This window comes from Apteryx rowi, unplaced genomic scaffold, assembly GCF_003343035.1.
Source record: "Apteryx rowi isolate R43461 unplaced genomic scaffold, aptRow1 scaffold_666, whole genome shotgun sequence".
Classification (NCBI taxonomy): domain Eukaryota; kingdom Metazoa; phylum Chordata; class Aves; order Apterygiformes; family Apterygidae; genus Apteryx; species Apteryx rowi.
The window spans coordinates 225,834-251,775 of NW_020450945.1; positions in this window are offsets into that span (position 1 = coordinate 225,834).

Consider the following 25,942-nt stretch of genomic DNA (forward strand, 5'->3'; position numbering starts at 1 on the left):
TATTCAAAACACGCCTGGATGCAATCCTGTGCAATGTGCTCTAGGTGACCCTGCTTGAGCAGGGGGGTTGGACTAGATGATCTCCAGAGGTCCCTTCCAACCTCAGCGATTCTGTGATTCTGTGATTCTATGATGATGAACATTTATTATATATTTAATCTTGGTTAACCAAATTAAAAGGTAACAGCAATTATGAAACTATCTAAAGAATAATAAAACTGTTCTCCTACTCTGTTTCAGTTTATTATTCAGGTCAAAATATCTAGACATTAAAGTCAACCTAAAGTTATATCTCTTTCAGATAAAGATATAAATGATAAGACTTCTATAGCAACAGACTATAAAACTGCCCAACCAAAACCAACAGTAACAGCTTCTCAGTATGAAATATATTGTAGTTAATCAAGCTAATAAAGGTCACGTCTAAGGAAGCTGGGTAAGCAGCATTAGCGATAATTAGCATTTTAGTCAACATAAATTTAACAATTAGGAAAAGAAAACAATCAAAGAGCTTGACATATTTCTCTCCAATCCCTTTCATTAGAAGCAGCATTCATTTAATGCTGTTGTGGTTTATTAAAATGGAAAATGGTCTCCATGCTTTAATAGACATTTTTCAGAGTTCAAAATTATGTAATGTTTTTGAAGATTAAGCTAAATCATCATTCACTTGGCTCAAAGACTAAATTAAATCTTTAATTTCTTTAATGTTTTGGATAACATGGAAATGGTTGGGAAATTGAGGAAAAATGTTATTCTGGATACTTTGCCAGTTTAATAACCTTCAAAGAATTAAAGAATTACTTATTAACCTTGAAGGAAAATTATTCTGAGACACAAATTTATCTTAAAAATTTAGAATCTGAAAAAGGAGTTTGAAAATGATAAATCTTTTTTTTTTTCTTTCTTGTAGGGCTACAACTTGGACAATAATAGCGGAGTGATGACCTGCAAAGGATGGGAAGCTACCAGTTAATTTCTCAGTTTTCACATAGTCATCARGAGCTAGTGAAGAACTTTAAACATGCCACTACATCAAATGAAGAGAAGTTTTTTTGTGGAAAGTATTAATACCATCTTAGTATCTAAGCATGCATGATTAGAAGGAACATAGAGAGGAAGTAATTGGACCGTTCTCTATCTCCGTTCCCCACACCACACATCCAATGCAGAATATGACATCTAAATTATATTTTCAGCTCTTGCTATTGCCAAATCAAAGCATAGCTAACTTCTTTGCTCTGTGATTAAAGTAACTCTCCGAATCAGAAATTCTAAGTGGTTCCACTTCAAACTTTCAATATGCAAATCTAATGAAGAAAGATAGTATGGTGGTGCTCCTGCTGATACATTGTTTCTAAACTGCTTGTAAGATGAACAAAAATATACCTTTTTTTACATGGTGTTTTCCTAAATTTGTTTCACATTATTTAGTACTTCATGAAGAACTGCAGCTGTATCCTGGAATTCAAAAATATAGTTTGTTTTGGTCTTAGCCCTTGGTTACTGTGCTTTTTCTTAATTATTTTTAAGTAAACAAAATCTTTTTGCCCACAGATACACTGAATAAAAGCTCATCATGAAATATTCATATAAGTTGCACAATAAAATAAAAAAGAGAAGATACTTAAAATCAAATTTGGACCAGTTCATGCATAACAGCATTATTTTACTCTTTAGGGTAGAGTAGTTGATTTTATTTTCACATAACATGCAGGACTTGCACTTGATCACCAGATAAAATATCCAACAACACTAACCGCTATGTAAAAACAAAAAACAACCCCCCCCCCCACACACACACTATTTCACTGGGATTTAAAACAGGGTAGAGGAAAGTTTTCATGTTCCAAAATATTACCAAACTGGTCCATGACCAGTATTCTTGCAGGAGGTGAACTAGTCAGAAAAGAGTGCATTTTACAGGTAATTCTTTCTGTGTGTCTTTTGGTGGTGTTTTTTTAATTTCAAAGATTAGCTGCATGTTTTGAATTTTGAAAATTAATTTTGTAGTGAACAATAGTAATTAAGAAGATGATATGAACTGTCAAAAATTAAATTCATCTAATTATATGATTATTACCAATTTTTTGGAAAGAGCATTTAATGTCTAGGTTATTATTTTTGACAGGCTGAATTAAAACCTACAATTCAGTAATTCATCTATCCTCATCTCTTAAATAGCTGAAGTGAGAAAAAGTCTCTCTGTTCTTTTTGTGAAATTCTGATAAGGGCTGGAATTTTGTCATGGCCATGACTGACATATATCAACTGTCTCCTGTGAATATTATATATTATTATATCATGGATTTTTCAAATTTCACCAGTCATCCAACTACCAACCAGTATCAGTYTGTTTACTAGATCACTGGTTCATAGGATGAGTGATAATGAAATTAAATATGTATTATAATAAAGTGTTGAAGATGAAGCATCCTTATCCCTGAAATGTGAGAAATCAGATGTCCATGTTTGGATCATGAACAAAAGCCGTGAAATACAAACTCAGATCCTTTATAGTTGTATGAGCTCCAGCACTGCATAATAGATGAATCCTGAACCCAACTAAATAATAGAATGATACTTTGAATGCTACTTCTAACAGATAACAGAAGTTTGAATGCTTTTTGAAAATTGTAAAAAAMCCAATAATCATAGCAGACTGAAATGTATCATAGTTATTATCTGTGTTTCAATAACCACAGATAATGACATTTCAATCATCTGAAAGTCCACTTGCTTCAGAAGCAGTCATTGTTGACCAGGTTGGCCTCACTTCCAGGATGGTTTGGTCATGTAGAGGAACTCAGTGGTTTCTGAAATCTTTGGGAATGTTATCGTTACTTTCAGTATTACAGTCTTGAAGTTTTGCATGTGTTAGCAATGTGCTATATCAAGACCCACATTTATGCAGATGACAGTCATAATAATAGCATGTCTGTTGATAAGAATGCTATGCAGAGGACTACCACCTTCTTCATCTGCATTCATGTTCTCATTCATTTGGCAGGAGCTTTAAATGGTATTTGAAAATTGTAGAATGTAATGATTATAGCAGACTGAAATGTATTACAGTTATTATTTCTGTTTCTATAACTACAGCTAAATAGAAAGGTTATTGCTAGCTGATGCTTTTCCTCCATCCTAGAAATTCCTTGACAGAATGAAACTAAAGCTGCATTACAGAACATATTTCAATATCCTTGCTGATTATATGGGAAAAGCCAGATATGTTTACTGCTGCTAGCATATAATTATGTATAGATTTGTTTAAAATTTCTTTTGGTATAACAAAAATGGATGTGTTTATTTTTAAACTAAATCTAATTCTTGAAATAATATGCTGTTCCGTTCTCTGTCACAGTTATGACTGATATTTTGGYACAGGGCCCAGAAGAAGGACACAGGCTTCCATCCTGTATCAGATTCATCTTAGTATACACAAGAAATTATGACCAAATGTAGTCAAGGTGACTACACTCTCTACAAAATCAGAACATTTAAATTCAGATATACTTCATTAAATACCTGAGGTAGGCCAGGATAGAAGAATACAGAGTAGGCCAGTTATGGAAAATGCTTTTCATGCAGTGAATGCTGAGATATGCTTTCTGCTATTGTTGCTTTCTGTTCCTGACCGGGTAAGAATTTTATTTTTTAAAGGTATGTTTATTGGACTAAACTTTTCCAACAAGGGAAGAGCAAGGGAAAGAGATATATTTTCAAGGGTTTTCAGAAGAGTAAATCCATTGCCCACAGGAGCTTCCTTCTTTGTAGCAAAAGCTGACAAAAAATCTGACCAGTGATACAAACACTACTTTGAGTCAGGTGTGCTATACTATATGTCCTAAGCTCTAACTACTTGTCATCTTCTGCCATCAAAACTGACATCAGGTGAGATATTGATGACAAAAAGTTAATGTGTGGAGCCAACAACAGGTCATTTTTCATGGAGGGTCCTTAGTCCTGGAATCCACTGATATGAATAAAAGTTATGTCTGGATATTGCAAATCCTAAACAATATCACTGCTTTTCTGTGTTACATGCAACTGAAGTGTCTATTCACAGCAATTATCCTCTTTTATTTTCTAATGTTGGACCTTCCAGCTAGCGCCAGTGCTTGTTCCCCTTTGGAATTATGCATCCAGCAGCACCCTCTGGTCTCTGGTATTCACAAGTGTGACACTTGCAGGCATTGCTCACTCCACAGCCTCATCCCTCAGCTTCTGCTGACCAGGATAGGTGAGACAGGGGCTCCTTTCCCAGGGAAAGTGCCTTGGGGACCCCCAGATAGATGACTAACAGTAGCTAACAGTATAGCTTTAAGATGCCCTCGCATGAACTCCTTTACTCTCCATATCTGCTGAAGAAGAACTTGGAGCATTATGACTCTCTCYCTCCTCTCCAGCCTTTTGCTCTTGCAAATCTATGGACCAGAGTCTCCGTAAGCAGCCTTTGGGGTATGTAATATGATCCCTATTCCAGCAATATAATCTKCTCCTGCCTACTTGTATCCTAACCTAGCAGGAAGAAGTATTTAGCCTTTCCAGAGAAGTCCTCTGCTCGACTACTGCTTTCCCTTCTTAGAGTTTAGCATGTGTTAATTCTCACGATTTAAAGGATTGCTCCATTTTGGCACATAGTTCAGGCTTTGACTCCCTTTTACAGTAAACACATCTGAAAACAGCAGGTGCTTCACTGCACAGCCAAAGATTTAGGTGATAAACAAATGCAGTTTCCCAGAGACATTGGGAACTACTATTCAACCACGTTCACAGTCAGTATACTACAGGCTGAAAACAACAACATCCATTATTTTAAGTATAAATAACTGAAATAAGAGGAAAACTGTTACAATTACAGTGTATAGATTAAAAAGAACTGTGGTGCCTTTCCAATAGCTAAGAACCAATTAAAATTTCATAAACATAAGCATATATTAATTCATGCTGTCTAAATCAACAAGGATCTTGGCATCATTCAGCCACTGCTTCCATTATCCACTTTTACATGTTTCATGCATTACCATTGATCATATAACTTTCCAATGTTAATGTCATCCCAGTGATCACTGTTTTCCCAAAATTAAATTATTGCCATAATTTGGTGCATATCAGGAAGCAATTTACAGAATTCTATAATTTGTCCAATGGAAATGACTTACTTTAGAATGTGCATTCACACTGCTGAATCTTAAATAATAAGAAAAAAATGAAAATAGGAATGAAAAAACAGTTTAAGTTGTAAAACTAATGACAAAATTAAATAATTACTTATTAATGGAAATAGAATTTTTGTACTGTGCTTATATTGTCATATATACAATAGAATTTTTCTAGAAAATGAAAAAGCTAGGAGGTTTTTACAGGAAAAAGATGATAATAATGTATTTTTCAGATAGTCTAGATGGCTTGCTTAAGTCAAGATGAAATTATGATCTCAGTAAAGCTGGTGTATGCTTTGCCATTGGCTTAGGTAGAACTGAGATTTAACCTATGGAATAAATAAAAGTTTTACTTTAGAGGCTGGAATATGGTTTCCTTAAAAGAAAGATTAAAACCTTTTTTTTTTTTCCTGATACAGAGCACATAATACAGTCAAAAGCAATCACACTCCAAAGATTTTCATTAGATTTTTGCCACTGGTAGCAAGAACACTGAAGGAGGGTTCTTTTAAGTAAGTCTCCAAAGACTGCCAAATGTTTGAAGAAGTAAAGATTGATGAATGCAGTTCCCGTGTCAAAAAATGAACTTGTTGACAGGGACAAAACAAGAAACTAACCTAGGGTTTGAATTTCAATTGGGAGATGGTGACATGCAACAAAATGATATAGTAACATGTAAGTTAACAGGCTTTAATATAAACGGAAGACTCTCAAAAAGTGTATAAAATGGCTAAAAAATAGATCAAAAAGTTTGTTAAAAGGTCGGAATAAGAAAAATAGGATCCAGAAAATATATTTCAATGGTATATGTCAATAATCTGTTTCCTCTTCTGTTGAACTCCTGGCAATTCTAGTGGAAGCTGGCTATGCTTTCAACTACAAGCAATGCTATAGAAGCAAGGTTACAAATACAGCAGGGCTGAAATAAGACTTTCCTTTCATGTGTTTTCTGGGCCAGGGAAGTGTAGAAGGCCCCTTCATTCTCATAGCACAACACTATTGGTGCTCCCTCCCTCTCACAAAGAGGGGGATATTGTTATCAATTCCCAAAAGCAGAATGTGACTAATTCCAGCATAAGATAACAGCATGCATTATTATTAGGATTTATCAAGCCCTCCTTACCCACAGAACCCAGCAGAATATTTCTGATAGCATATCAGTATATAACAACTCCGTATAAGATTGCTTAGGCAATCCCACTTCTTACATTTTGGAGCACAGACATATCTTTACAGAAGTAAAATTGAGCCTTTTTATTTTCATTGTGCATGCAGACCTAATTCTCAGATCTGTAAGACTCTGTGAAGGCAACTAACTCTCTCCTACTGCAGTAGCAATAGATCTATGAATCTATTGTTTTACTTTCTGAGCGGCAGGAAAGGAGTAGCAAGATGAATGAAGAATTTTAAAAGGCAGCCCGCTTTTTTATTAACACACTAAAACATTTCAAGTAAGCACCTTTGTTGGTTTGATATTAAATTTGAAAGGCACATAGGGGTATATTTCCATATTCCTGTTAGCACAGCATTGTCTGAAATTGAAATGTATCCATTTGAACATCCATACAGCAAATGTTTGAGGTCAGCATAATTCTGAGCTTGGGTATAGCACAAAGATATTATTTCAAGGTTTGTATACGTGCACAGCAACTTCAGAATTTCTGAACACATCAGTATGACCATGTAGATACAAGCAGTGTTGACCAGGGGCCATCAGAGACTTGCAAAGGAGAGGAGTTACTGTAGGAAATCTCTTCTTATTGCCTCTAAGCCTGCCAGTGAAGGCTCCCAGTTGAGAAACGTTAATTGACTGCCTGAGCAGTTCTAGTCTATCTCAAGGTAAAATTAAATAGATTTGCTTAACCCACCAAAAACTGACGACCTAGAAGCCATAAGGCTGCTTAGGAGTCAGTCAGTCAAAGCAGTGAAGTGATGGTTGCCATTTTCCAACTGAGACACTGGGTGCCTGCCAATAAGAGCTCTACTTCATTGCTCTTTTTCAAAATTTTAAGTTAATCCCTTTAACATTTATATTGGGAAAAAAGGCTGTTAAAAAGCATGGGAATGGACGTTTAACTRTATAGGAATATAATGTCAGTAACCTCTCCTTATTTCATGGAATTACATCTGAGCTCATCTGAATCTTTTTGTCTTCCTCAGCTGAAACACTTGCAGGGCATTAAGTCTATATTCTCTTTACCTCTGTTCAATAACTAATGTTAATCGTCTATTTCGGGACTGATGTGGAAAGACAGGAAAAAGGGAAATGAAAGAATGCAGAAATCTGTTCCTTTCCCAGTCTTCCTATTTCTCTGCTTCTTCCCACAGACAGACAAGCAAAACAAAAATATGATATATGTATGCACATGAATGGGGTCATCATGGGTAGACAATCAGAATAAAGAAAAAAAAAGCCTTCAATATTTTGTAAATACAGAAAATGAAAAAAAAAACTATGAAAATCAAACAGCTCACACCAGAATTAGCATTAAAATAGCTTTATTGCTATGCTTTATACTAATCCATCTCTATATCTTTAATTTCTTTGATATACATAAAATTGAAAAAAAAAAATACAAACTGTGACCCAAGATCTAAATATTAGATGGTCTGAAAAAGGTATAGAGCTACAGTCTCCACCAGTTCTTAAGGCCTAATAAATACGCAGATAGTCATGGCCTCTCCAAATAATTTCTACTGTTCATTCTTCCTGCTTTAACCAGATTACTAGATGAAAGAGCTAGGGAATTTAGCAAACAGTAGAGGAATGGAATAAGGTCCATTCAACCTTCAAAGAAAAATGACTTATAATTTCAGGTTGGAAAAGATGCTTATCTTTATTAGTATGTCAACCATTAATTCTGTTTTATATGTGCATGAAATAGATCAATCATTACTCAAAATGGAGAAGAAAATGGTCCTTTTTAAGAATTACCTTTTTATTAAGGCATTTACTTGGAAAATAGTAGACAAATGAAACTCCCTTCTCTTTTTTACTGTGGCCAACTTCCTATGAATGCGTCATATGGGTTATCTCCATTCTATCAGAGTTACATGCTGAATGGAATAGCTTGTACATTTAACAGGTAGAGAGGAGAGAGCATGTTCACCCGTGACAAGGGCCATATAATCCAGTGTTTAAGGCACTCACCTGGCTAAATGTTCTGTATTTTTTTTCAGTGAATCATCATAATTTGGCAGAGTTCAGGATAGTGATACCCATTAAGGAAGCTCTTCTGTGAGACAAAGATTTATTTTCCCACATCCAAAGGAAAAATTGGAATCCAAATCTATCAGACATAATCTTTAACCACTAGACAGATGGACAAAAGGACAGAGGACCCTTTTCCTGGCTGCATTTTCTGTATAGATTGATAGCCTTTAAACTTATTTGCCAGCTAGAAAGACAGAGGATAAATTATTAAATCACCTAGGTTAAGATGTGAAATACATACTGAACTTTTCAGGACTATCAAGTCTTGGTCAGTAAATTGAATATCCAGTAGTGTCAACTTGGGCACTCAGGCACTATGAAGCCCTAGTGAAGATTTATTTGTCTTTCTTACTAATCTAGTTTTATACCATTCCATGCTGACGAAGGCAGAGATTATTAGTCCAGACATTATCCTGTATGATTTATTATCATAATCATTGCATTATGTCCCACAAGACAATTGCACGACTTGAATATGTTTGTGCAGTAAACRTTACATACATTGCTTGGTTCTTCTGCCAATAGTGGACTTGGTATCCAGTGTTATGCTAATAAAAATTTTCACAGGAAACAATTATTTGTGGTTTAGGTTTTTTTTGTGTTTTTATATGCATGTGCGTTTAAACGTGTACTCCTTCCTTTCCCCCTTTCCCTGTAGTAACAATATTTTTTTATTATTATTTTGGTGTGCTTTTGTGCACATCTGTCCCTGGAAAGTTTTAAAATATTAGATGGAATGGCATAACATAATGTTAGTATCTTTTCAATCTTCATTATTTTWAACAAAGATTTTGCGTTCTGTAATCTGAAAAGCAGATTATTTTCTGCTTTAGATTTCTTTCTCAGGCAAAAAAAAAGTGAATTCCATTGAAATTAATGTGTAAAAGATAACTCTTACGGCTAACTTTCAGGCTAAATGGAGGAAGCCTTGGAAAAAAAGTCCATTCAGAGCTGCACTGATTTCCAGAACCTTTGCTCTCAGTTCTAGTAATTGACTACTTAAAGCAGTTTAGGGATTTCCAAAAAGCCCCAACAGACTTTGCAGATTCAGGGCCAAACAAAAACAGAACAAAAGCCTTACACACCATACTCCATAAGTATTTCTACTTAAGCACTTCATTGAAAGAACTCCAAATAACCTTAAAAAGCCCCTCAAGATTTTCAGTTCAAATTTTAACTCAAATTCTACTCATTAGGACTACTAAATGTCACCAAATATTTTCCCTTTGTGATTATCATCATCCCTCGGGTAGAAAATAATGTCTCAGGATGAAATAAATTCACTTTCATTTACTGTCACTCCACATAAACTAAGGAGAAGAGCAAGCTAGACAAAAGAAAAAAAAAAAAGCCTTTTGAAAAGATAAAGAAAAAAGGAAGATGAAGGGGATATAATGAGGGAATAAGTGTAGATTGATCTAAAACAGTAATAGTTTCCTACTGAGGGTTTGGATTTTTTCAGTTTTGGGGAGTTTCTTCAGTTTTAGCATTTGGAGCCAATTTAGGATTTCCTCTCAAGCTCTCAATTACTTTTTGAGAACAATAATTGAACATGACATCAATAAGAGAGCTAACTTAGTTGTAGTCCTTTGGGATAAGTTTAAATCAGGAACTGCTGCATAATATTCTGGCTTATTAGTTTGCGGAAAGTGGTTATGACTGCATTTTCTCGTCAAGCACGTGGCTTGCAACACTGCTTATTTAAAAAGCTGTTGTAAAACCAGAGGCTGAACTAATCTATGTTGTCCACAGAATATCTGTACATTAATTTGAAGTATACAAGTTGTTTGATCAGCAGTAGCAGGTAGAAAAAAAAATCCAGCTAAATATAATTTGATGGTACAAATGCAATTCTCCTTTAAAGGAAAAGAAAATCTTCAAGATACTGTAAGACCAGAATATTTAATAGGTGCAATAAATATAAGAGAGTGTGCAGAAGAATGCATTCTGAAGAATGAATGCTTTGTTAAAATGCATGAAAATCCAGAGCATTTACTTATAAATAATTAGAATTCAAACATTCTTAGCTGATCACAGCTTCAGCAATAGCCGAAATAACTTCAGATAAAATTTCATTCAGCACGACAACAGCTTGAAATAGTGCTGCAAGTTTCAGGAGATTAGAAGTCTTCTTCCTTCTTTCTTTCTTCACTGTGCATTTATTAAAGCTGTGTATTTATAAAGCTATATACAAGTGCATTCCAATTTATAAATATATGCTTGGTATAAACAGACATTTTCGTATCTCCTCAATATTCTGCAACAGCATAATCAGGACTGAACAAAAATTATTAATCTTTCCAGAGTTTTGCAGTAGACTTATTCTCCCTGTGGCATGAAATTATACCATTTTACAGCATCTTTACAACTTATTTTCTGAAAGGGCCTTCAGAGGGACTTCTGAAGGTTTGTAAAGAAATCAGAGCTGTTGCTCTGCAATTTGTATATACTGTCAAACATACATGTACTAGCTTTTGTTCCACACATATAGGAAGCAAAATAAATCTTTTGCCATTTTGGAATTTGCAAGGTTCATAAGTTGCATCTGTTTGAAATAACTTTGTCTTGTATTCTACCACTGATGGCATACATATGAGAAAAGTAGTTAGAACAAGTGTGGTATGTTTTTCAATTTTAGTTGCAGATGACATGCCAACATTGACAGAACCACTCACATAAAAAAACCTTTGCAGTTTCTCTTCTGGTCCCAAGTCATATTCCACTTTGTTTTAGATTTTTGCTAAAAGAAAACACTCTTAGATTCGTAATGCTGGAACATTATTTTTTTGAGGATACATCTGATAAATCATGAATGAATGAATGTTCAGACACTGTTCAGAAAATGTTGTCAGCATTTATCAGGTTGTTAAAATCATGCATTTATTCATGACAGTTCATGAATTAAAAGTTCATGAAAGTTTATAAAGGCTTTACTAAAGGGTTCATGACCATTCACATATTTGAAATGTCTCATTCTGTTTTCATATTCTTATATGAAATATGTATGAATATATCATATGGGGATATAGCACCAGTTTAGCAGACAATAAGAGAAAAATTATTAATGATATTGGTCATATGACTGATAGTGACTTACAAAATTAAAATAAAATTATCCTTTACTTTAACATACCACTGATGTACTTATGTCTCTTGGTTCTGACCTTTGAAGAATACTAGTGAGATTTCTAAAGAAGCTTATAATGGTTCATCATATTGCATTTTGGTCAGTTATTGTCTTGCAACCAATTAAAACATCTAACCATAACTTCTCTTGACTCCAAATATTAAAATGCTGAATGCTATTTTAAGTTTGCACATAATGTTATAGTTTGCACATAACTAATAAAGAGAGCCAGAAAAAAAAGGTGAGGCTAAATACACAATTTATTAGACAACTTTATTAGGTTTACTCACCTGGGAATTATCAAACAGTTGCAAGTAGTTTGTGTCATAACACTTTCTTAATCTCTCCCACCTGCTAATGGGCATAAATTAGTCTTTTAGAGCTAATCCATGTTTAAGGCATCACAACCCTTACTTTGAATTCAGGTTAAAAAATTAGAAAAGACAGGTTTTCTCAATACAGAATGAGATCTTAGGAGCTTTAATTCCATTTCCTTCTCCTTTAGGAGACCCATCTCCTATTTCCAAATTTTTGTAGCACAAAATCCCTAAATTGACAGGTGCCAGAATATATCCTTTTAACAATCCAGATTAACCAGAAGGGCCTTATAGATTTTAAAGCACATGATGCTAAAAYGGCCTTACCTCCATGATGCTATCACTAGAAGGACACTAAGAGTGAAGCTGTCTGTTTGACACCCTCTTCTGAGAGCAGGTCTCTGCCAGTCAGCTGCTTTCATCCCCAGAATCACCCATTGTTTAAACACCCCTTTTTGCCAGCAGAAACTTATCCAGGTGGACACTTCTGACCTCATTTTTGTTCTCTCGGGAGGTTTAAAGAAGGCACAATGGTGAGAAATAAATTTAAGCAAAAAAACCCTCCAAACAAAACAAAACWAAAAAACACTAAAAAACAAGCCACATTTGTATGCATTTCAAAAATGTTATTGCTTTTATGAAGCAACATAAAAAAACAGAGAAAATTAGCAATATAAAAATAATCTACACATGTTTCCTGGCTTCCATTTCCTCATTATCTATAGGACATTTAAAAGTCACACCTTTAGGTCCAGGAACCTTCTTCTGTCTTTGTTTTGAATCACAAGTTCTTCTAGCACTACTTGTACTTTTTCTTATGTCCCATGTCTAAAAAGAAATGTCTTCCTCCTGCAGTCTTCTTTTCCCATACTTTACAGCCCCCAAATTTTGAGCATCTCTTTTAGACTTCTGTTCTTTGTCACATCTGCCCTTTTTTTCCTATTTGAGGAATTTTCCATTTCCCAACAAGCACTCTGCAGGCTGATTCTCCCACCYGTGACTAGCTGTTTAGTAAACTAACTCTTTGGTTTGATCACATCTGTTAAGATTAAAAACCTCTCTCTTTACATTTTATGATGAATATGCATTGAAAATATTTTTAGTAAAATGGGTGCACAAAGACATTCTGCAAATTAGCAGGGTCCAGAAATCTGTTTCATAATATATTAATCTAGTTAAGCAAACAGATTCTCATGATCTTCCTGCAGTCTTCCAGCAAGTTAGTTAACAACTCCCTCAACACTGGCCAGAATGGTACATAATTCCTTATATGATATTTTAGGAGATTGTCTTAACTCTTTTCCATATACCCGCTTGTTCATGTATCTGCTAGTAAAGTGAGCCCTTGGAGACCTAGCAGCCCTTTTAATAGATACCCATGCCGTTACAAATCATACTAAAGTGTTTTGAGCATAATTCATTTCTTTCTGCTTCCTCGTGATTAAACTTGAAAGATAGTTGTGCTATTCTTTAGTTAGATGAATTAGTAATTAAATTTTAATTAACAGTTCTTTATTGTTTTTGTGAAAAGTGTCTCAAACTATACAAATTGGACTATATAACAAAACCTTGACCCAGAGCCAAAAGTCACAGGGCAAAACCATCAAAGAGAATGGTACTCACTTCTTAAAATCATTAAAATCTTGTCAAGGGGTACCTATTTTGTTCAACAGAGCCTAAGTGAGGAATCTACCCGTGTATCAWAGACATATTTGAAATAGGAAAGCTACCTTACTTTAAAAAATCATAATTAGAATTAGGATATTTTCAGAACAGAAAGTACAGTGGAGTATTCAGTCACATGTGGGAGATTCTCAGAACAACTGCCCCAGGTAAAAAGCAATGTAAAACTAATTRTAACAGTAGAGTAAGAATTAAAATACTTTTTTTTTTTTAATGTTTTCCTTTAAATTCACCCAGTAACCTTATCCATATAATTTGCTTTAGGGTTACATATTTCTGTAAAGCACTTCTGATAGTATTCAATATACAGAACTCCAATAATTTAAACATGCGTGTCCACACAGGAAGATACTCAGTACAAACCAATAGTTTCCTTATTGAATGATATTAAAATATTCTTCTGATCAACTTCTTAATACAAGAGAAGTAACATTCCTTTCTAAAAGTCTCTATGCAAACAGACAGTATCATGGTCTTATCTGAGTTTATTATATTTACATTCCAGAAGAGGTATGCTTTGTTCATTGGAAGAAACAAGCCCTTCTTGTATTCAAGTCCTTAATAAATTAGCCATGTTTCTTAGTTTCTTTAGCATGCATGTCACATCTTTTGGGAGTTAGAGAAGTTAAATATTGTTGGCATGAAGAGAAGGTGTTTGGTGAGTCTCAGATATAAGTAGACTCTGTTGGCTTTGTCATAGTCAGAGTATTCAGATGAAACAGCTGCAGCTCTGCTGTTGGAGCTTACCTTTTGCTTTTACTTTGAAGGCAGTGACAGAAGGGACACTACTCCACAGCAAAGCCTGGAAGCTTGCCTAGAGTGGTCTGAAATAGATTCAGGTTCAGAAACAGGCAGCCTGAAAAGTGAAACTCTGCAAATGCTTAAGCATGAACTTCTTCAAACAGCCATTGTGGAGACTAAGCAGGAGGCCAGGGAGATTTTCAAGAGCAAGGTCTGAGATGGCAGTGGGAGATCCTCGGGAAGTGTCTATGGCAGGCTCCAATGCCCCAGCATCACCTAGTAAGACAATGCAAACTTAGGCTTAAGCTCTAAAGGTTTCCAGATCTGCAGCTCCTAAGAAAAGCTATTAAGAGGATATGTGAGTAAAAGGCTAAAAGAATAAAGTACTGAGTATTGCCCACCCCTTCATGGCCCTTAAGGTTCAAGGATGTAATCCAATTCAAAACTGCATGTTAAGCAGCCTTTGTTGTCACCAGTGGTCACTGGAAGGTATTATCCCTCCCTGCCCTCCCTCTTATTCCATTTCTCTATGTGGCCTATGGTCTGTGTAAGTTCTTCAAATGGGAATTCACTTTGTTAGTTTTCAGACATAATGGAGAATGTGCTGGAGAGGTCAGGGTGTTGCTATGGTTTCTTAAAACCACTCTCACTATATATACCAAATCCAAGAGTAAGCACTCCTGCTTACTGCTTACCCTAAAACAAGAAAAGATAAAAATGCAGGTGCTAGCATTTCTTAATAACATCCAGAACAAACAGGACCATTACAAGTGATTAAAAAATATGAAAGTGAAGAAATGAAAGAAAATATTCACTTAATCCACATACAGTAAGATCTCTCTTTCCTTCACTGAGCTGATTTGTTGTTCCTGTCCTGACAAGGCAGCAGTTGGAATTGCAGACCTTGAGTATGTCATCTCCTCTTGGCAAGACATCTTTGCTTTTACAACTTCTCTCTCTTTTAAGCTTTTCTAAAAGCTATCTAGACCAGTTTTATATTTCACTGCAAATCCTTCTACTTACTCCTAAATAGGAAGCCATCCTCTTCATTAGAATACAAGTTGTTTCCCTTCAGTGGGTCTCTTTGGTATACTAGGAGCCATCTAGCTGATTATTAAATAGTTGGTTGCTTCAATGAAGTGTAAAACTCTTCTTCCTCTGGTGACTACTTGGCATTCTTTAATAAGGAATGTATCTTTCGCTGGATTTTACACTCTACATCAGTCTGCCCAATAATACCATACMTAACACAGCATCTAGAGAGGCTAATTAACTGTATACAACTTTCATTGACTCTTATCTGAGATCAGATACAATGGCAATCAACCACTTTGGAGAAACAACAAGTTTGGAGTGAATGTTCCGCAATCTCTTTTTTCTTATACACACTGTTGCAAGTATATGTCTGCAGATTGGATTGTCACTCTAGCACTCCGGAGAAGAAATTCATAGGCAAAGTCTATGAACACTGTCAGTCTCAGTTTACATCTTTAAGGGTGTCAGTTCACTAAGTCATGGATAAATTGTTGAGAAAATATGTACTGCAGGCCTGGTTCAGTTCTACCAGCACCTCTGCATCTTCGTAGTTCAGCAGTTTTAATGGAATAAGTCATAATTGATACCAAGCTTATGAGAGATTAATCAAGTTCTTTGCTTCCATTAAAACCTGGGAATATTGTCATCCTAGTTGCATTGGTACAGTTCTTACAAATGTGAGGAAAAACCCAGCCAACTGTAATAAATGTGTTATGACATGATAGGAGAGTTTCACTAGTGCAAAATTTCTTAAAACAGGGAATAAGTCTTTCATTCTGGCTTCTTTGAAAAGTTTCCTTTGCTAAGTCTCCATTAATTACTCTGTTACTGATTTCATTTTCTGAATGGATCTGGAATACTGCTTTTGTTGGTTTTATTCATTATATTGACAACAATACTTGCATGCACCTTATCTTCCCAGAGTAGTGTGTCTTCACATGCATCTGCTCATAATTAATATTTCAGGGCAAATATCTGCATTTAAATCAACTCACATTTCTATAGCGTATTAATTTATATGGTACTTCTCTATTTTATGTTTAAATGGTAATATTGCATTGGATTTCCTAGAGTAAGCTGAGAAAGTCCAAAGTCAAATCCTTCAGTTTGCATAAAATGTGCACTATATAAAAATTATTTGAAATATTAAATGCATTACACAGAAGAGACTAAAGTTTGCCTATGGATGCAATGCTGAGATCAACATAACAGTAAAGGATGTGTGGTTTAGAAAAAATACTGTGTTGAGAAAGGAAAGATCTTTTTCCATTTCAGAGTAATACACATTCTGAAGACTAAATGTATTTGTGTGTTTGGTCATATCTGCAATCCTTCTGAAATTCAGTTCAGAAAGCATACAGATGTTCTGAAGCTTGTCTTTGATTTTATGAAGTGACTGGTGCAATCTGATTGCATGGAATCACTCCTGGTTACATGAGAGCAAAACATCATTGTTTTAAATAACTGATCTGGAAATACCATGAGATTACTTGCACCTCCAATTTCTTTGTGCAATAAAAGTGTCATGATAACAGCTGGTGCTATTTCAACCCTTCTACTTTTCGTTTCACTGCSACTCAAAAAGTATGAAGAGAAGTAAAAATGAGATAAGGAATGTTCCAACTGGAATATGATGACTAGAGAGAAAAATTATTCATTAATATTTTTGGCAAGTCAGAGATAAAATTCCATTTCTCCTTTGTACCCTATTTTAAGAATATTTCCAAGTGGGATTATTCTGCTCACACCATGCTCAGATATGAAGAATTTCAATGCCAGAGCCAAAATTTGCTAAGTAATTAAATTAAATACAATTTGGACAAAAAAGTATATTACTGTTGGGGGGGGGGGTTGTTTTTGTTTTTTTTCCAGTTCATGTGTACAAAGCTGTTGCTGTCTGTTTGCTGCAGATCACCAGGGCTTACTATGAAGGATGTGCCAGAATCAAGCTGAGATTAGCTGCCAGTATTAAAGTTATTCTGGGTCAGTTTATGAAGCCTTTCTCACTGACTACCTCCATAATTCATTTTTGTGTATAGATTACCAGGTGCAGATGGTTAGTTAAAAATTTAAAAAGGCACATTTTCAGAAGCACCCACAGGAAAGGAAGATAAATCATTGATTCAGCTTAGTTTAGCTGGAAATGAAAAGTTGTTCAGTTACATTGCATTATTTTGCATTTGCTATTGTTTAAAGAATGTACAAACAGTTACTACRACTCAGCTGACATATGAGAATTTGGTAAGCTTCAGTAACTAGATCATAAGTCTCAGCCCATAAATATTCTGAAAAATCCCACCATTACTGAAACACAGCAGTGGGACAGACATCAACTAAAATTTCTAAAACCAGATTATGTTATTTATTCATACACTTTCATCTATCAACAGTAGTAGTCTGTACATGTTGCTAAAAAAGGTAAGCAATCATACTACCTTCACGAGATGCATTTTAAAGATTTTGTGTTTAAAACCCTAATATGAACAAAAACATTAAAAATTAACAATTGTTATATTTTGTCTTCTTAAGGAAAACCTTAGTAGTCATGTAAAATAGATCATAAGTATTCTGAGAGCCAGTAGAAACTGCTGCTTCAGCTTTCAGCTGAATCTTTAAATGTCTTTCTGTGAGCTCTGTTGTACTGCATGCATTCACTTTAAAACACCTGAAAGTCTTTACCTGGAGTGAACTAGATTTCAGCCCTTTTTCTTGCTCATTCTTATTCTATCAGAAACAGATCTTGTGCAGAATTTGAATACAGGAACTTAATTTGTTTTCTTCATGTCCGTAATCCAGTCTGGGTTCACTTTCCCAGAATATTCTACCAAACTTTACGAGTATACATGTTCACAGCAATGAAAAAATTCAAGAGCAAAATATCATCTCAATTTCTTATTCTCCCATTGGCTTGCATGATACCATCATCTTCTGGTTCTCTTCTCATTTTCATGATAAGGTCTCTATTTTGCAACATTTCCCTTCAACATATTATCTTATCTCAACAACAGCTGGGTGTTTTATATTCATAATAAAGACCTTATGAAAAGTCTACATATAATTCAATCAAGTGATGTTGATATTGAACAGTGATGCAGAGCTATGCAAGCTACAGCTGACACGAGTTGGTAAATGCCTATAACGGAGCACAGCACTGGGGAACTGGCCAGATCACAGTGGGAAACAACACAGTTTATGGCATTCTGTGTCCAAGGCAATAAACACTGCAGATTAGAGTTTCATTGCATTTCCCTGTACTTCCAGTTCTGAAAATAGCTATCAGGGAGCCAACTGCTCTGCTGGTACAGACATGTACCAAATTACCTTGTAATAAATCAAATGGTAAATTAATTTGAGAGAACTCCAAATTGTTTTCAGATAATTTGCAGAGAGATTGCACTTCTTGTAAAAGCTAACTGACATAAAACATATGGTCAGATTGAGTTATAAAAGGACAGAGTCCCATAATATTATGCTAACTATTCCTTACTTTTCTAAGCATCTGATTGATTTCAGTATGAATAGAGGGACATGAACCTGGCCCCCTCTTTCATAAGTACAAAGATGGAATTTTTCAATAATATTTCTGTGCAATTTGAAGCAGGGTTTGTGGGTTTTGAACCCAGAATACTGATTTGCACAGTAATTAATTCTAACACGGATGACAAGTACAGCCAGGAAAATGTCATCAGAGACAAGATTTTAGCTTTAACAACCTTTTTCATGATAAACCAAAATTCACACTTTTAACAATAAAGTGGATGTAGACTGGCAATTATGTAAAATGGCAAACAACTAAATCTTGATAGCAGATCTTTTCTTTCTACTTTCCCAGTTCCAGATTCTGCAAAGTTTAGAAAGTAATGTGTTTTTGCACCATGCTGTAATTGCACATTAGTTTTGGCCTAGACTGATTTCCCATGGTAGCTCATGTCACAGATAAGCTCTTAACCAAGAAGATTTTTCAGTTGCTTCAACTTAACTGAATTTGCAGGAACAACTATCTTGTTAAATGCATTTTGCTTCTATCATATATAATTCCACAGAAGACAGTGAAATGTAGAACTGGTAACAGTGAGAGAAAGGATTTTTGATGCAAGTGTTGATGAAGTCAATGATAAATAGAATAACTCCCACAGTTTCCCTCACAGGAGTGGGAAAAGTAATATATACAATACTTAAATCAGTACATTTTCTTTTGAACCTGAACAAATTAGAGAATAACAGTTTAGTGCAACAGGATAGACATGGTACAGAAAGGATAGGGGATGCAGAAAGACAACAGGTGGATACAGTTGAAAACTTTTCATACTTAAAATAAACCATAGCTCAGAAAATTTTTTATCCCAAAACCCACCAAAAAAAATCTGAATTTTTAGATAATTTAAAAAGTCATCACTGTTTTTGAGGGGTTTGATAAGATTCTGTAGCTTATCTCCTTTTCCAGGACAAAGAAAATTTAAATTTAAGAAATCACATGGATGTTAGGTCAGAAGGAAACTGGGGGGGGGGGGACCCAACAAACAAACAAACAAACAAACAAACCCAAATGAACCAGTTTTAGACTTCAGAATATGCCAGTGATGAGAAGGGGCTATTTAGCATAAGTTTCAAAAAGCATTTATGTCAACTTGATCTAAAAATAGTTTAATTAGCTTTTGAAAGTGAACTCAGGGAAATACCATTTGTCTTATAAAATTTCTCTTTAGGAGCATCACACAAAGATTTTCAATTATTTTCATCACAGTGGCCTTTGATGAAGGCTCCCCATAAGTGGTGAGTTTTGTGACCAGTCCCTGTTGCCTGGTCCTGAAATATCCAGATCATAAATGAACTGGTTTGTTCTCTGTAGAAACCTACACACACTGTGGGTGACAGAAAATGTCCTGCAATATACTTGGATAACTTTTTCAAGGTGGAGTTGGGATGAGGCTGAGGCATCCACTGAACTTGTGAATTCAGAAGCATTCCTGAATCTCCTGCTTCAGATACCACCCATGACAGCAGGCACCACAATTCTCAACTCACTTTTGAAACTATGATTTGGTTGCTCATTAAAATATCTGCCATAAAGTGAGCTTTAATCCCCATACGAAAGGCACAACCTGACTCACCGTCCTACAAAGGACATGAACTTTGGTGGAATTGACGAGAATGGAAAGAATCGATATCTAAGATTTTTGATAGATTTAAACTATTCAAGAAAATCTGTTGGACAACGAAGTTCAGCAAAATTGCTGAAAAAGAAAATCTTCCATACCCAGTTGATTTGATTTCCCACAGTTTCTATTTTTTTTAATATTAATAATATCAGAAGTATATCTGCTTCAGTAATCTCATAAAAATGGGATGGCCTTATTTCAAGTCTACTCTAGCTTCAAAATGATTTCATTGTCTTTTCTTCAAGTGAAGAATTTCAGAAAATTTCAGAAATTTTTGAAAAACTGGAAATATTTTTCCTTTTTCTTTTTATCCTTTTTACCAGTTGAATCAAAATTATTCTCAAAATAGCTTTATCTCATTTACTGGAACTCACTTTTGAAGATATATAGTTTGATAATTACCAGCATTTTCAATACTACTCTTAAGAAACTTCCATAATTATTCTTTTAATTAAAAAATCTTTTTCATAACATAGGAATTTCTCATGAAACCTATTTTTGTGATGCTTCTGTATTTTTGCTTCTTACAGACAAGTACATGTACACACAAAGGGCAGAGAGATACCAAGGGCAGGTRTCTTCCAATGATGAGCTGTGTCTGCGTGATATAGCCCAGACTAAGGAAGATCTATTTGGTCAGGTAGTGAAAGCAGCACAATCTTGCCAATATAGAGAACTCCTTTTTTTTTTTTTTATCTCTGCTTCTTTGTGGAACCATTCACTGGGACATAAACCCAGGCTGATACAACCGTATGGTGTGCACTTCCTGCATATTTCTTTCTGGGAAGTATCTGATCCTGTAGACATACCTTGCACACTTCTTTTGCATATCAGAAATGAGAACTGAGCTGTTATTTAGGAGTCAGCTCCAAACTCCTTCAGCTGCAATTCTTCATTGTTTCTCTTTTAGGACTTACATGTTTTAAATACCTTGACTCTTACCTAATCTGTATTTCGAAGACTCTCTTTTGCATGGGAGTAACCTATTGTTTTCAACATGTTATTAACAGGGCTGAATAAAATTTAAGCAGTAGTATTAGGCACATTGCATCAATCACTTCTTGTTTACAGGATTTTCGGACACAAAGTCTATACTTTCTGGAGTGCATTTAAGAAAGGTACAACATTATGGGATAATGTTGATTTGTTAAGTTTTTTGTTTTTTCTTAGGTTACTATTCAAGCTGCTCTGGGCAAAGTCAGGTCATCAACAGTGAAGAAATAATAACTTTATAAGAAGCTTGCAGATATCTAAAGCAGCAGAGCACAAATTTAACAGGAATGAAACATTGCACATGTGAGAAATTTATTAATCCCAAACCACTCTAAAATTTGTCTTATCTAAATTTCTTCTTCAGGGTACAATATCTCCTTTTTGTGTGCACAAGACTAATGTTGAGAAACAAAAAAAATTATTTACAAAAGACTATTTACAGAGTATCATTCCTTAAACTCTTGCAGCGGAAATCCTTTTCTGAACAGGAATTTGACTTCATTTCTTCAGTTTAATTCACAAGTTGTCCTCCATTTAGGTATTCTTCCATTATAAAACCTGATAACTAGTAAATGATTGCTGTAGAAAGTGTCTCCGTGATTACAACAAGCAGCTTCCTGTCTCTCAAGATGGTCTTATTTTTCTACTTATCTTAAGACCATTAGTAGAGTAAGTGAGATTTCTGGCCCTTTACCTCCAGTAGGAAGAATACTCTGCATTTTGGTGTTTATTTTGAGAGAGTCACAATTTAGTGATTGGAAGGGAAATGAAAGGTGCAAGCATTATTTTTATGGTAAAAAGCCTTTAGAATACTTCCAATATTGTGGCTTGCTTCAACGTATTTGCTGTCTTTTGTTCAGAACACTGGATTTTTTATGACCTTGTCTTGCCTCAAAACATAATAAAGGAGAAATGCAATTTTAACAAAAGAATTTAAAAACTTTCATTAAATGCTGCCATTATTAAGATCACCATTATCAAAAGCAAATTTTAAAGAAATTGTCAATATTCTTAATACTGCAGATAATGATAAATAGATTATATAGTACATTTTAGATAAATTTCCAACAAGTCTTTGAAAAGAACCACTTTAGTAAGAATTCTTCTAAGATTAATCAAGGTCTGTATTTACTCACTTCAAGGCAAAAATATCTTCATCATCAGCACCTACCAAATGCTTTATAAGACTCATAATTCACAGGCCTACAGTAAGGATTTAGGCACCACTGCATCCCATTTTAAAAGCCTGAGGAATTGTAAAAGCATTTGTAAGGGCATTGTCTCTCTGCTCTGTGATTGAAAAGTCAGAGACCCATTTATAAAAGGGATTCAACAGCCCAAGGGTATGGTTGAACAAATGAGTCACCCTGAGGTAACAGGTTTACAGTTACTGTTTGTGCATGATCTCTAGTCCCATGATAAATACATGTAGCTTGAGCCTCTTTGATTTGACAGATGAATTACCCAGAATGACATCACTAATACTACTGGGTAACAATCTGCACAAATTACAGTCAAGTAGATGGCATAATCTCCATTCTAGGTTATTGTGTGGTAACTAATTGAATCTCTTTTGGAAATGCAATTTGACTGTCAAAATCATTTCAGTCTTGCAACAAGGAAGAAATGCTTAAGTGCCCTAAAAAAAACAGACTCGATGACCTAGAGCTAAAAGGGATCAGAAACATTATTTATTGTCCTGAACAAGGCCTATACGGGCTCCTTCTCTGGTAGAAAATTTTTCATAATAAGTGTTTTTTAATGTAGTGGTATGACAAGAGGAGGTATTCACTTGTACTGTGTTGATCTGGTAGTTAGTCACTTGTCAACACTAGTCATAGCATAGTCAGCAGTCTCATTACAGCCTTTCTGAAAACATGCTTACCTGAAATATGACATGATTTACAATTTGCTAAATCTGTTCCTCAGGGTTATTGTGATAAAAAGATGTTTGTTTGTTTGTTTGTTTTAGTTAGCCTATAATTTGTAAACTGTAATAATGAAATACACTTCCATGCTTCTAACATACCTTCAGAATTAGCTCCTGTTCCTTTTTTTTCTTTTCAATACCAGGGAAATAATTCCCCAAAATAATAAACACACAGCTAGCTTATATTGTTAATCATGTTAAATCCTTCTAATATTGCCCTGTTTTTTTCTCCAGACTCTATTCACRGTATTTACCAGCAGCTTTTAAATGGCTATATAAACTAAATATAAACAATCCAAAAATAAAAACATTGGTTTTCAAAAAGAAAAGTAATATAAACTGTAATGTCACTACTGAACACACTAAATAAATATTCATCTAATTTCTGCAGCCCAGAATAGAATCTCAAAGGAACCTCCACTGGTCTCTTCCTCATATCTCCTTTTTTGTTTTTGGTGAAATTCTTATTCAACAAAAGTGGGTACAGCTTTTAATTCAATCTGGCCCTCAAATCTGTCAATCTGCTAGTTTTTTTAATATGTAGTTGGAGTTGGCAATAGTTAGGCGTTGCATGATTTCAATAACATTACGTCTTTATATATTATTTTTTGTAGCACCTCTTTATGGTGCCAGAGATTTCAAACTCCAGTAATTAGCTGGTTATGCCTGTTGTATCAGGTAGTTAAATTAATTTTTTCCAAGTTATTTGAATGATGCCTGTTGTCCCACAATTACCATGGTAAAGAGGTAAATCAAAATGAGGAAATAAAATGAGGAAAGAAACTACACTCATAATGGAAAGAAGTCATTCAGATTTTAATACTGATGACAGCAGGTGGTTGTGTTGGCTCTACAGTCATGTAATATGTGAAATTAAATAATCATCTATTTCTATTTCTCTACAAAATACAGTTTTACTAGGCAGAAGCATTCCTTTGTATGTAAATTAATATAAGAAGTGTTCCACTTTAAAATCTTACTAATTCAAAGAGTAGATAAGAATTTTGAAATTTCTCTGCAGGAGATTTATGACATGCTTTGAAGCCCATGAAAAAATATTATATATAGGCTCTGGATCAAGCCTTCAGTCCCTCACTTCTTTGACAGAAAAGACTGAATCACACAAGAAACTGAAGTTGAACAGCCAGCCATAGAGACTCAGGTGGTCAATACTAGACTAATATCAGTCAAATGATTTGAGCCAAGAAGCTTCTGAAAGATCATTTCCTGACACCAATAACCTAGGTAGCTGATTCCTTTATGGTGGAGATATATTTCAATGGAACAGTGGAGCTTGAAGGAAAAAAAAAAATCGCACGGCAAGTTTAAAGACTGGCAATTCTACTAGCCTGCATAATAGTCTGGCAGGAACACCAGATCCTAACAAAAAGAATATAATGGATTAAAAATAAGACTGAATAGTGAGGTCCCTCAAGTCTGACTCATGGAAACAGGCTTTGGTGTTGTCAAACTAAAGGTGTTTGTTTTTCTCCTCAGTGTTAAGCATGATAGTTGTAAGAAAGGAACAAGGAACAAGACAGTTGTGGAAAGAATCAAAGGAGTAGTTGAATAAAAATCTTAGTGTAGCGAAAACACTTGCGGAAGATCTGGTGAGGAGTCAGTGACTGGCGGAGTACATGACAGCAGCCCCAGAGTGCTCTCTAAACACTGACCAAATTCCCGTCAAGGCCGAGCATGCATATTCCATTTTGTCAACAGTGTCCAGCTGCTTCCYGGCCAATAGCTACTCAAGGTTAGCACAGCCAAGATAAGGAAATGGTTCTGGTAGATTTAAGGGGCCCTTAGGATACAAGTGAGCTCCTCCTGGGTGCCCGATCTGTGCCTCCAGTAGCCTCCCATCAGCAACCCCTCCGCAGGGTTCCCAGGGCTTCCCATGCAGCTTGGGGTGTAACTACTCTATTAAATCTATCCTGTTTAACCCCTCATGAACCTTGAGTGTCTCTCTATGCTGGTATCCGAGCTTCCCTTTCCTACCTTGTGGTCACATTTAGGAAGACATGACAGGAAGGATTAGGAAGGAATGACATTTATAAATGTGTGGAGTTGTGTTGAAATATTTCCTATGAGCCAAATTTTGGAAAAAAATGTGTACTGTATTAAAAGTCTATAGCTATCAGCTTCACTATTTGAAAAGACAAGTAAGTCACTATACCCACCATGAAAAGTATTGACAAGTTCTCATCTCTTTAGAAAGGTTAATATCATCAGAAGGGTATCACTGCAGCTTTGGAGGGAAGCATTGCACATGGGAGAAAAATATTAATTCCAGACAACTCTAGAAGCCATCCATGAACTGGACTGTGAAGAAAGCGGTCAGCACTGCTACACAACATAGGACACTGCCTTGTCTAGCGATGTAACACTGCTTGCACCCAGGAGAGATGAGAGTACTGGGTTAGTCTTACATTCAAAACTGGAAACTCACAGACTTGAATTAATAATAGAGTGTCTGTCCACTCTGTGAGGACCATATAAGAGATGTTGCTCCTCAGAGAAGTGACAGGACTTCCACGAGAAGCTTGTACTTCTCTCCTGCTTCCTATTCTCCAAGAGCCTA